This window comes from Tupaia chinensis, unplaced genomic scaffold, assembly GCF_000334495.1.
Source record: "Tupaia chinensis unplaced genomic scaffold, TupChi_1.0 Scaffold000425_1, whole genome shotgun sequence".
Taxonomy (NCBI): Eukaryota; Metazoa; Chordata; class Mammalia; order Scandentia; family Tupaiidae; genus Tupaia; species Tupaia belangeri.
Window position 1 is genome coordinate 601,862 of NW_006159930.1, and position 12,995 is coordinate 614,856.

Below are 12,995 nucleotides of genomic sequence, written 5' to 3' on the forward strand. Positions count from 1 at the left end.
CTCAACTGGACTGGTCTGAGGAGTATTTCATGTTTGGTAAATTCTCTTTACAAGTTGAATGATATATAGTAATTGAATGTTTAAAAAAATAATGAGAATAATAAAAACAATAATCTGGAAAGAAACAAAAAGCTATTTGATGATGATGTGGATATTAATGTTTTTGTATTGACTGATATACATGGTAATCATGCTGGAAAAAGAGATGTAATACACTATAAAGATACATGTGATTAAACATAATATAAAATTATGATAATAATAAATAAATAAACCAAACACTAGTAAATAAGACATGTTGATATATTAAAATAGAGATGAATAAGTTAGAAAGAAGAGTTTGGAAATCTCAAGTAAATTTACTTAAATATGAAAAATAAATAAATAAATAAATAAAAACTCCCTACACTGCACACTCAACATCACTGCAATGTGACAGAGCCTAGGGACCATTGCCTACCCATTAGTCGTTGCCATTGAACGCAGCAACAGGAAGTGAGAAAGAATGGGTTGAACCTGGAGTATGTGGCTGAGGCTTTCTGCAATGCATCATATGGAAGGACTGATAATGAGAACCCTGATTCTTTCAAGCAGGACTCAGATGAACTCATTTTGTGAGCTTACTTACTGAGGGGACTACGACTTGAGACCATGAGGCCATTTGTCCATGAACACAGGTGGAGAAGGTAGAGTTAAAGAGAGAAGGCAAGTCTTCACATTCCAAGGTACTTAAATCTGTTTCAAGAATTTCTTCTCATCTTTTAGAGATTAATTCCCCAGTTAGTTCCAAAACGGGAAATGAAAGCAGATGCTTTTTTCCTTAAAGAGTTCTTCCACAGAGAAATCGACCCTTGAATGAAGAAAAGTAAGCTCTGTTACCACCTGAAGCCTCTCTGAGACCCATGGACGGGGAGACACAAGACGGTGTGTGGTATCAGGCAGAATCAGATGGGGTGGGGAAAGGAGGGAGAAGTTATCAGTCTGTGGATCTCTGAAAATCTCTCAGTGCTTTCCCTGGACAGGAAGAAACTCAGTTGTATCAGATTTTAGAGCAGAGCAGTCCCTTATTACCTCAGGCTGCTCTAGATTAAAGGGGAAAAGGAGGGAACCAGCAGTTGGCGTAATGGCTGTGTCGCTGGACTCCCACGTAGTCGACCACGGTTTGTGTCCCGGACCCGGTGGCTTAAAACTCACGCCGGGCGCGTGTGCGTGCGTGCCCAAGATCCCGAGAGGAGAATGGAGGAGAAGGGATTGCGGCGTGACCATCCCCCCGGGGGGTGATTTCTCGCTTTCTGTCTCTATGTCTCTCTCTGTCTGTCTGGTGAGCGCACGCGCCCTACAGTGAAAATCTCTCAAAAAAAAAAAAGGGGGGGGGAGGAAAAAACAGAAATTCTGGGGGCTCCTACCATGTGCCTAGCACTGTAAGAGGTGCACAGGATGCAGTAGTGGCTCCCACAAAGGCAGACCCTTTCTTCATAGGGCTGATGTTTAATGACAGAGACAGATTATAAACAAGCAAAGGAATAAATCAACAGCATAACACAGGGCTGCAATGAAGTGCAGAAGGTAAAAACAGAGCAGGGTCAGGGGTGATAATGAGGGGTTATACAAATGGGACATTCAGAGAAAGCCTCTCTCTGAGGTTGACATTCAAACAGCAACCTTTCTCAGTATAAATGTGGACTGAGGCAGTTCTTACAGGGAGCAGCCAGATACACTTATGTTGGACCTCGACACAAGGAGTTTCTTTACTAGATCACTGGAAAGCAATTAGGCTCTTATAATCTGAGTGTAGCATGTGCATCTAGATTTAAATCACTGGTCTATAAAAACAAAGTGGTATCACTTTTTTTAGGACATAGGTCACATGGGCTTCAAATAACTTAGTGCACAGTTACCGTATAAAAAGGAGAACAATTTTCTATAAATGAGCATATGCTAGGCCCTATGACTAGGCCCTATGATTTCTACCGTGGTCAGTTTAATACTTTTTGTTCTGTATTACTGATAGACACTGGGAGATGGGAAGACACATTAACAAGACAGCCCTGCCTTTGATAAAAGATACAATCTAATTGGTAGAACAATTACCTGCACAACTAACCACAGGAGAAGGTAGGCAGTGCTGGAATTGTAGCATTATCTACCCTGCTGAGCTGATGTAAGGTGTCCTGGCAGACCTAAATCAACTGACATAAGGAACACATAAGGGTCCCTTCTCCAACTTCACCAGAAGTTATAATGTAGGCAGGAAGATGAGACGAGATATAAACAAGCTCTACCACAAAGAGTAGTATTACTCAACTCAAGAAGTTTCAAAGAATGGAGTCTTCTCCTTTTCTCACCTAATTTAGAAACATTTACTCAACTGCTAACTGTATGTGAGACACTTAATGGCAAATATACTTCCCTTAGGGAGCTCAAGTCCCCTTGGGGGCAAAGGCTTGTAAACAGACACAATGTATATCGATAAGTATATGTATAGCACAGCCTGGGAATAGGGATGCTGGGACTTTTGGTTCTGAGACTTAGAAATGTTTTAAGACAGAGAAGATGAGGGCCTGAGCCTTGTATTTTCAGCAACAGGAACAAGATTTATGGGAATTACAGAAGGCTGGAAGAGCAAGGTCTTTTAGGAAATCGTAGTGTATGCGTTGATTTTAGAAAATCCTTAGTGTATGCGGTGAGAGAAACAGAGAGAGAGACTCGATGCTGCAATCCTCCAGCCTCCACTGATTTTTGCCATAGGGCAGGCACCACCAAGGAAAGATCGGACCACAGTAACACTGCAAATTCAACAGAAGAGAGATTAATTACATGAGACTGAATGGGTGAAATAGAATTTTATGACTTTTGTCTAAAACATTACTGATTTTCTTCTAAGCTTTGTCTTCCAGATTTAAAGATTTTTTGTTTTCTTTTGAGCTGCTGATAGGTTCAGCAATTTGTTAATTATTATCATTATAATTATTTAAATTGAAACAAACTTTTTTTCCTTCCTAACCCCTCTGGAATTGGAAAATATTTGTGAGCATGTTTTTTGTTTGTTTGTTTGTTTTGTTTTTCTAAATAAGTTAGTTTAAAAGGTAGAATGGAGAGAGAAAAAACAAAATGTCTCAGAAGAAAATTATAGTGCACTTGTTACTAGATTTTAGCTTTGTCCATATCTGAGTTTATAGTATTTACCTACTGTATGAATAGAATTCTAACCTTTTTAAGGCTTAAGCAAATTTTTAAACTTTGTTTTATTTTGATTTATTAAAGCTAAAACTGCTTTTCTTGAAATTAAAAAAAATACAAAAAAATAAATAAAACGCATACCCACTTAATGACAGTAAGCTATATAACCTCAGGTAGGTGTTACTTTATTGTATGTTCATTCTACTCACTGAGTTTTATGCCTCAAGTCAGATATGTGTTCATAGATATGTTTATATCAACTGTGCTTATTACTGAAAGTATTTAGTTTAATTAAGATCTTTTGTGAATCAATAAAATGTGAAAAAAAAAAACATGGAAAGTAACTATGGATACCAGAAACAGTGTGGGAGGAGGGTGGGGAATGCCAGAGGGTGAGAGGGAGGGAATCAAGGGGAGGGGTGGAAAGCGAAGAGTAAAACATATAAGAAACAAGAAATGGAAAATCATTTGTTGAAGATAACATGTATGGTAATATCTTTGAGCCAATATACAGTGTATTTTGGACAGGAAAATGATTTTTTATGCTGAAATTATATACAGTGAGTGAATATAATATAAATAAATTTAAAATAATAAAAGGAAAACTGTAATGTAGCTGGAGCACAGGAGAAGCAAAGGAGAACTGTGGAAGAGAGTCGATAATAAAAATTCACATTCACTGGGGGTCAGCAGGTGACACAGTGGTTATAGTGCCAGACTTCCACATGGCTGACTGCAGTTCAAGTCTCAGAGCTGGCTGCTTGAAAATCACACTGGGCACATGTGTGCTTGCCCAAAATCTGAGGAGGAAATTGAGGGGAAGGGATTGTTGCATGGCTAATCCCCTTGGGAGGGGGTCATTTCTCACTTTCTTTCTCACTGTCTCTCTCTGTCTCTCTCCAGCGAGCACACATTCCCTATGGCAAAAACTTAAAAAAAAAAAAAAAAAAGAATAGAAAATAATAAAAGAAAGAAAAATCCACATTTACTGGATGCTCTCTGAATATCCAACACTGTTCTTGGTGTGTGTGTGTATGTGTGTGTGTGTGCGTGCGTGTGTGCATGTGCACGTGTGCACATGAGCTTAATTTAAATCTCAGTAATCATGTAAGTAGATATTATCACCATCCCCACTTGACAGAAGAGAAAATTGAGGAGATTAAGTAACTTGTTAAAGGGCACTGAGCTAGTAAGTAGTAAAACTGGGCTACGAACTCTGGAATTTGTGCCTTTATCACTATGCGGTCACCAAGAGCCTAGAGGCTAGGTTCAAGGTTGTTGACTTTATTATTTGCCAAGGGGAAGCCAGCTAAGACTTCAGAGCACATTACATTTTAGAGATAGTGGGCTGACTGCAGCGTAAAGAATGGGATTTGAGGGAGAGAAGTTCAAAACTACGATGACCAGTTGGGAGGCTTGGAATGGTTCAGGGAAGAGAGGCTGAAGATCCAAAAGTAGGATGTATCAATAGGTAACAGAGGTGGAGACAGGTTATTTAGGACAAAGTAACAGCCTTTGGTGACAAATAGGATGCAGGGCATGAGAGAGAGGGAGGTGTAAAGGAGGATCCTTCAAAGTACAGATTCGGCCTTGACAGGCAGATCTTGCCCTTAAAGTAATGGAAAAAGAAGATATTCTGCTCATGGCAAAGGACAGTGCTATACAGTGACAAGATGGCGGTCTTGTCACATTTCCAAGCCCAGGCGTATGCATTCAGAAGGCCGGCACAAATCACAGCTATGCTAATAGGCTGTCAGTCTCAGACCACTGCACCTTCCTGCCCTCCCCTGCCCTTCTTCTCACTCCTCCATCCCTCTCTCCCCCCCCTTACTTTTCCTTTTTCTCCCCTTGCCTATACTCCTCTACCCACTTTCTTCTCTCTCTCTCTTTTAAAATAAGAACAACCACATTGGATTAAAAAAAAAAAAAAGTTTGCCAGAGAATGGGAACACTCACAGGAGAGACACAGAGCAAGGGAGACAAAGTAAGGAATCGCCTCCCATGGACATGGGTCGCATTGCAATCCTTTCTCTCCCCTCTCTCCCGTTTTTGGGGATTTTGGACACACGTATCTGACATGTTTCTGAAGTCAAAGGGTCTGGACTCAAACCAGCCGTCAGCTATAAGGGATTCAGTGATCTGGCCACCTTCACCCACACACCATAGGCTGACCGTTTTCTTTTCTATTTTTGATTCTAATGCAATACATCAGGCTGATTCCATAGTTCAGTGATTAAGAGAGTTGGGTCTCATTTGGATAAACCCAGTTCAAATTTCAGCCCTGACGGCTTGAAAAACATGCTGGGTACACGTGCATGTGTGCCCAGGATCCTGACAGAATGGGGAGAGAGAGAAGAAAGGATTGTGATGTGACCATGCCCCACGGGGGGCTACTTTCTCTCTCGTTCTCTCTCTGGATCTTTCTCTCTCTCAATCTTTCTCTCTCTCTCTCTCTCTCTCTCTCTGGTGAGTGCACTCACACTCTGGCAATAAAATAAACAACAAAAATATAATATGCACAAATGGAGAAAATTCAAGTGATACAGGAAAATAAAAAGAGAATAAAATTTGCCTGAAATCCCACTACTATTAACACCTCGGTGAAGGTCTTTCCAGGCATTCATAACTGCACAGCACACAGAAACACTCATTCACAAACTTGTACATATTGTCACGCTTCTTTTTATAATTTGGAACCCTATTTTCCCCCCCAACTTATCCTACTATAAACATATTTCAAAGTCAGTGAATATTGATCCAAGTCATCTTCCTCGGTGGCTGGGCAGTACTCTGCTGCCTGTATATGTCATGGTCTACCAGGAGTTCCAGTCATCGCCAAGTGAGAAGATGGGCAAATTCCATCCCTGTAAAGCTGGACAAGATTCACACAATCGACCATTTCAAGGACTCTGAAAACTGACCAAGCGCATGTAGTAGTCTGAGAATGCTTGAACACCTGCTGGACTTTGGGTCAGAACACTGGGGATGCCCCCACTCTTACCACCCCTCTGGCTTGGCAGACATGGGAATTCGAGGTGTGCTGGGCAAACCTGAAGATCACAATTTTGCTACTAGGTAGAAAGGGGTTCGCTGGACTTGAAAAAGTGGGCGATTCACATGCTCAGAGGTAATTTTAGTGGAAACAGATCAATGAGGTAGCCAGCGGGGAGGGCTAAGGCTCCACTGGTCTGAGACTTGAGTATTTCTAGCTGAGGCTGCTCTTCTGGCCTCAGCTGTTCACGCACCTCCGGCTGATCTGGAGGTTGAGCGCATACACAGAGCTCATGAGCAAAGGTACAGGGCAAGTGAAAGCCAGAGCAGCTGCAACAGACACCAGAACTTTTAATGTGCTCATCTGCCAACACACGGTTCCAAGGAAGCCTTGCTTGTAGAAATATCTGAACACAAGCTCCTTCTAGTCTCTGGCTGACTGCTATGCAGACACAAGGCAATCTGGAGTCTTAAATCAAAACAGGAATGAAAGCAAATGATGGAGCAGAGATACACTGTAACAAGAGGCAGTGAATCACAGATTGAACCCATCCAGGTAACGAAACAACTCAGAGGAGCTCAGTTTAAAAATGTAATTGTGACTGGCCAAGGGTGAGTACAACTCCTTTTCTAAATTCTGAACCTCGTGTCTAGTTTTAAAGCTTTACAACAAGTCTCCAAGCAACAGTGGGTAGAGAGAACTTCACTTCCACTTAAGTCCTCCATTTGGCAAATTGGTTTGGAAGATGTTGACATCAACCGTGAATGTGAGTCAGCAAAGAACAAACCAGCCGATGGTAACCACCCCCCGCCCCCCAACATCTCCCTAATCTGAGGTAGAAATGACCACATCCACTCAGAGCAAGCATTTACTGCAAAGGCTTTTCCAATCAGTTCTGATTTTTTTTAACATCTTCTGAATTTTATAATATTTTATTTTATAAAAGCCCATGAGAACAAGGGAAGCACCCTACCAATGAGACCTGGTCATGCCACAATCCTTTTCCCTCCAGTTCTCCATCCCATTAAGTTGCTGAGCCGTACATATGCCTAGCTTGTTTTCAGGCTGCCAGATCCAGGACTCGAACACTGATCAGTCATGTGGGATCTGGCTTCGTCTCTGTAGTGGTTAACTGGTACGCTATGAGGCTGGCCCAGGAGTTTTATAGCTTTTACTAGGCTCTGTGGGTTTTTTTTTTTTTTTGAATGTCTTGAATCATTATTAAAATGTTCATGCCAGGAAAGGAAATCTGACTCTCATGCACACGTTAGAACACGTGTTATAAAAGGCTACCAGTGATATTGCTTTCTTGGGACAGAAAAGATGGGGCTACAATCTTGGTCCTGGATACTGCTTCTGATCCTCTGATATCATAGAATTAAAAAAAAAAAAAAAAAGATAGTACCTCGGGATAATTTAGTCAGCCCACCCTTTTCTAACTGCAGGAATCCTCTCCCTACATCCTGAAGGGTTCCCTTCAGTTTTTGCTTGAACATACACATCGGATTTGGAAAGATTACATTAGAGACTGAATCTGGGGTCATTATGGGTTTATGTCCAGTTGCTAGATGTATTTAGTTAACATTACAAAAATTGTTAACAACATTTTTATATTAGGAGATTTTTCACAAAGTTTTGTATCTTAGTTGTGATGACTCTGGGTTCCATTCCTGCAAGAAAACAATAGACTGGGGTTGATGAACAGAGACTCCCTTTGAAAGGGGAACTGACTCTGGTTCTCCACAGTCCCCACCACTCCCTGATGTCCACAGGACCACATTAAGCACCCTCACACTGTTATTTTTCTTAAAGAAGAACAGGGTCCTCAGACTCGCTCCAAGGAGAGGAAATAAAGAGCAGACTAATCACACAGTGCTTCACCCTGAGGGATGTGAGTGTGAGACCCTTGATCGGCAAGAAAGCCTGAGGGACCCCCATCCCGTCGGTCACTTTCCTCCATCAGTTTGGTATGCACTTCCCACACATCTCTCCAATTCTCTGTCCACCATTTTATCAGTGTGCAAAAGGAGGCTCTCTGCCTAATGCTTGCTCCCTTCACCTGGCAGGAATGCTGTAGAAGCCACTGGATACCATCTCTAGAGAGACGGTCAGCCTCCCAGATTAAGAACATAATAAAGGGTATGCATGGGAGCATGTTGAGTGTTATTAAAGTTGCTTATCAACCTCCAAGGGACACTCTCAGGTAAGTGGCTAGCAACCCATAGTCAGATAATGCTCGGCAGAATTCCAAGGCAGATGACATGGCAGATCTAGAAACCAAATATATTCCATAGGAAAAAATCCTGGGGCTGGGGGCATTGAGGATGGATAGGAACTCAGTTATAACTGCTATTGCTGAAGAACTCTGTCGTAACAACTACTGCTATAAGGAATGAGCAGAGGGCAGGTCATGAATTTGGAAGACAGTACTGCTATTCATGGAGGACTTACTATAAAGCTACATACCCTACATGGATGATCTCATTTAAGTCTTTCAAAACTCCATGAGATAGCGAATATTGTTTTCAGTTCACAAATGAATCTGAACCTTAGAGAAGCAAAGTTTCTTTTTTAAAAAAATTATTTAACTTTGTTTATTTATTTACTTATTTTAATTTGACCAGAGAGGGACAAAGTGAGAGCAAGAGAGAGCGAGAAGGAGAAAGAAAGTGAGAAAGCAAGCTATCAAGTCCAGGACTTGAACTACAGTCAGCCATGTTGGAGTTCAGTGACCTTAACCATCATGCCAACTGTGGCCCCAACAAGTAGTTTCAACAAAGCTAGTAAATGAGTAGAAAACCTGGGGTTCAGCTTCAGGACTGAAATTCTTTTTTTCTTTTCTTTTTTTTAGGTTTTTGCTATAAAGTGTGTGCGTTTGACAGAGAGAAGAAAAGTGAGAAATCACCCCCCAGGGGTATAACCATGCTGCAATCCCTTCTCCTCCATTCTTTTCTCACACACAAGTGGCCATTGTAATTTTCAAGACACAAGGTCTTGGATATGAACCACAGTAGTCCATGTGGGAGTTGAGTGCCTTAACCACTAAGTCATCAGGACCGAAATTCTTAACTGCAATGCGATTTTGCATCACTGTACCTAAGAAGGAAGAGAAGGAGTTGCACTAATTAAGCAATTAGTATATACCTACATAGGTTTGTCTTTTAAAAAATATACAAAAAACTCTTTGAGGTATAATCTATATTCCATAAAGTTCACTGGTTTTAAATGTATAATTCTAAGATTTTTAATATATGTACAGAATTGCATAACCATCGCCACAATCTAGTTTTAGAACATTATCACCCTCCCCAAAAGTTCTCTTGTTTACATGTAGTCAATCCCTGTTCTCCCTCCCAGCTCCAGGCCGTGACTATAATTTGTCTCTACAGATTTGCTTTTATAGATATTTCTCTAAAAATACAATTATAGTTGATCTTTTATGTCTGACGTATTTTTGCTTAAAGTAATAACGAGGTTCATCCATATTTTAGCTTTTGTCATTTCATTACTTTTTATTCTAATATATAGATAGACTGCATCTTCTATATCCTTTTACCAATATATTTTAACTGTTTACATTTATTTGCGTAAATGATTTTGCTAAGAATATTCCCAAATGAGCCTATTTTTAAAATTTTTTAAAGGTTTTTGTTATAGGGCTTGCATGTTTACCAGAGACAGAGAGAGGGAAAGTGAGAAATCACCCCCCAGGGAGGATGGCCATGCCACAATCCCTTCTCCTCCATTTTCCTCTCAGGATTTTGGGCATGCACACACTCATGCCCAAGATGAGTTCCAAGCCACCGGATCTGAGATTCGAACTATGGTCGGCCATGTGGGAGCTTTGTGCCTTAAACACAATGTCACCTGCTGGACCTCCACATAAATCTTTTGGAAAGAGATGTATTCATATGGGTAGCTATCTATGAATGTAATTGTTCTGTTACATGATAAATTCATGTTAAAGTTTTTAAAAACTGTTTTCTGAAGTGGTTGCAACATTTTACATTTTCACTAGCATCATGTGAAACAATGTATATTCCAGTTTCTCCACATCCTCACCAACCTGTTATTATTGGATTTTTTTTTATTATAGCCATTCTGCCCATTGTGCAACAGTATCTTATATTGATTCTAAGTTGCATTTCCCTAACAATTAGTGATGTGGAGACTCTCTTAGTGTGCTTATTAACCATTTGCATATGTTCTTTTTTAGAAGTTTATTTCTTCCATGAGAGAGAGAGAAAGAGAGAAAGGCTTCCCCAGCAGTGTCTTTAAGCCATGATCCACCCACAGATTCAGCCAGTCCTGGATTATGGCACGTGTTCACCTCGTGTGTTCAAGAAGGTCTCCAGACATGAATTCAGACCCTTCCCATGTGGGTCGGCCTCACAGAGTATTGCATTACTGCAGCACCACTGTCCACCTCCCTCTCCCCAATATTCATTTTTTTTCTTTGGTTAAATATCTATTCAAAACTTTTGCCCATTTTAAAATTGTTTGTCAGGCCAGCAGTGGAGATTAAGACACTGGATCCCACACAACCGGCTATGTGGATTAAATCCCAGATCCAGATACCTGAAAATCATGCCAGGCAAGTGTGCATGCATGCCCAAAATCCCAAGAGGAGGATGGAGAAGAAGGGATGGCAGCATGGCCATCTCTCCTAGAGGGTGATTTGTTGCTCCCCACCTGCACCCCCATCCCTCCCTGGTGAGTGCATGCTCCCTGTGCCAAAAATAATAATAATTAAAAAATAAGATTATTTGTCTTGTGCTAGGCTTTAAACAAATATTTTCTCTCTAATTCTCTACTGGAAAGAATCAATGTAATTCTCATTCTTGCAGATGAAGAAATTGAGTCAGAGAAAGGTTAAATAACTTTCCAGGGTCATCCCCCCAGTTAACAAGGCAGCAGCAGTTCTTGTGGCTCTGAAGCCTTAGACTCCTCTCCATCAAAGGTGCAGTCTGGTGGTCACTGACTGATCACAGCCCACTGACACATCTATGTGCTCCACACCATGGAGAACACACAACCAAGACTTAAAAGTTGGAAGGATTCACATTGAATCCAGATTTCTGGCTTCTTGTCAAATGATAGAAGATCTAACAGCACATGGTGCACATTCTGTAAGATTCGGAGTTTTCACAGGATGTCAAAGCATTCTGTAAGAGCTGAGTAGCAGTCGCCCCCTTCAGACGGACCTTGGACTCACTAGGCAGCCATGTACAGTCCAGCTTTCACAGTGTTCACTACCATGCCTGGCCCTGCAGGTGTGTGAGTGTGCACCCATATACTCTGCCCTATGCATTTTAGGAAACTTCTTCACATAGGTTAAAAAAAAATCAATGCTACCAGAATACATGCATGTAAAAACCAGACAAAGTAGAGTCTGTGACAAAGTCTGTAATTTAGGACAGCACCTAATGTAGAACAAAGTTCCCCTGGAGCAGTAGCATTTAAGAAAAGTGACTTAAAATCTGTCTCTTCAAATCTAATATGTCAAACAATATTTAAAAACTGGAATTGCTCTGACTAAATGAAGGTGGAATTTTGATATTTTTTCCTGCTATAACAGTATACCTGAGACTAGGTAATTACAATAAACAAGAATTTACAATTCGTAGTTTCATAGGCTGGGAAGTCCAATATCCAGGTGCTGGCAACTAGTGAACGCCTTGCCGCTCCCTTAAATGGCAGAAGGTGAGAGGATCGGAAAGTAAGAGGGAGCTGAACTCATCCTTCTTTAAGGTCATTAACCCCACCCAGAGGACAGAGCCCTTGGGATCTAACCACCTTGTTCAAGGCCTCACCTCTTGACACTGTTATAAGGACAACTAAATTTTAACTTGAGCTTTGGGGGGGGGGGGATGAACATCCAAGTCAAAGCAGTTAGAGTCATGCTATTAATCCTATTTTACAAAACAAACAAAAAGGCTTGGAGAGGAACCAGCAGTTGGCGTAATGGCTATGTCGCTGGACTCCCACGTAGTCAACTGTGGTTCGTGTCCCGGACCCGGGGACTTAAAACTCACGCTGGGTGCGTGTGTGCATACGTGCCCAAGATCCCGAGAGGAGAATGGAGGAGAAGGGATTGCGGCGTGACCATCCCCCCTGGGAGGTGATTTCTCACTTTCTATCTCTCTGTCTGTCTGGCGAGTGCACGTGCCCTATAGCAAAAAAAACTCTCAAAAAAAAAAAAAAAAAAGGCTTGGAGAATGAGCCTGTGGTCACCTTGTTGGAAGGGAAATGATACAGCCAGAACTCAACCTGAAGTCCTTGGGGATGGAGGTCAGGGCTCTACCTGTGCCAAACACTGCTTCCCATGGCCTTTCTTTAACTTAAAAGCTGCCTTATTAACTTCGGTGTTTATGGTGCCAGGCACAGTATCTAATATACACAAGGTGCTCTATAAATATTTATTAAATGATTGAAGATGCTCTACAAGTATTTGTGATTAAAATGTTACATTTTAATTTGTTAACCAACATGGAGGTTCAGATGACAGAAATATGAATACAAAAAGTAAAGTGTAACTGTAATAATGTAGCGGGGTATGAGGAGAAGAGAGTCATATGTTTTACTGAGCATTTTCTGTGTGCAGGGTGTTGCGCTTGTTGCTATGAGAGATTTGATGGAGGGACTACAGTACAATGCCTGATGATGTCCATTGGATTTAGAAAGACTGGGGAGAAGGAAACTGATTCACTATATATATATTGCTTCCAAACTTGTTTGCTTTAAGCTCACGACCCTGCGAAGTGTACATAAATAAGCATACCACCTCATATTCCCAAATGGAAAAAAAAAAAAGATCTTTTCC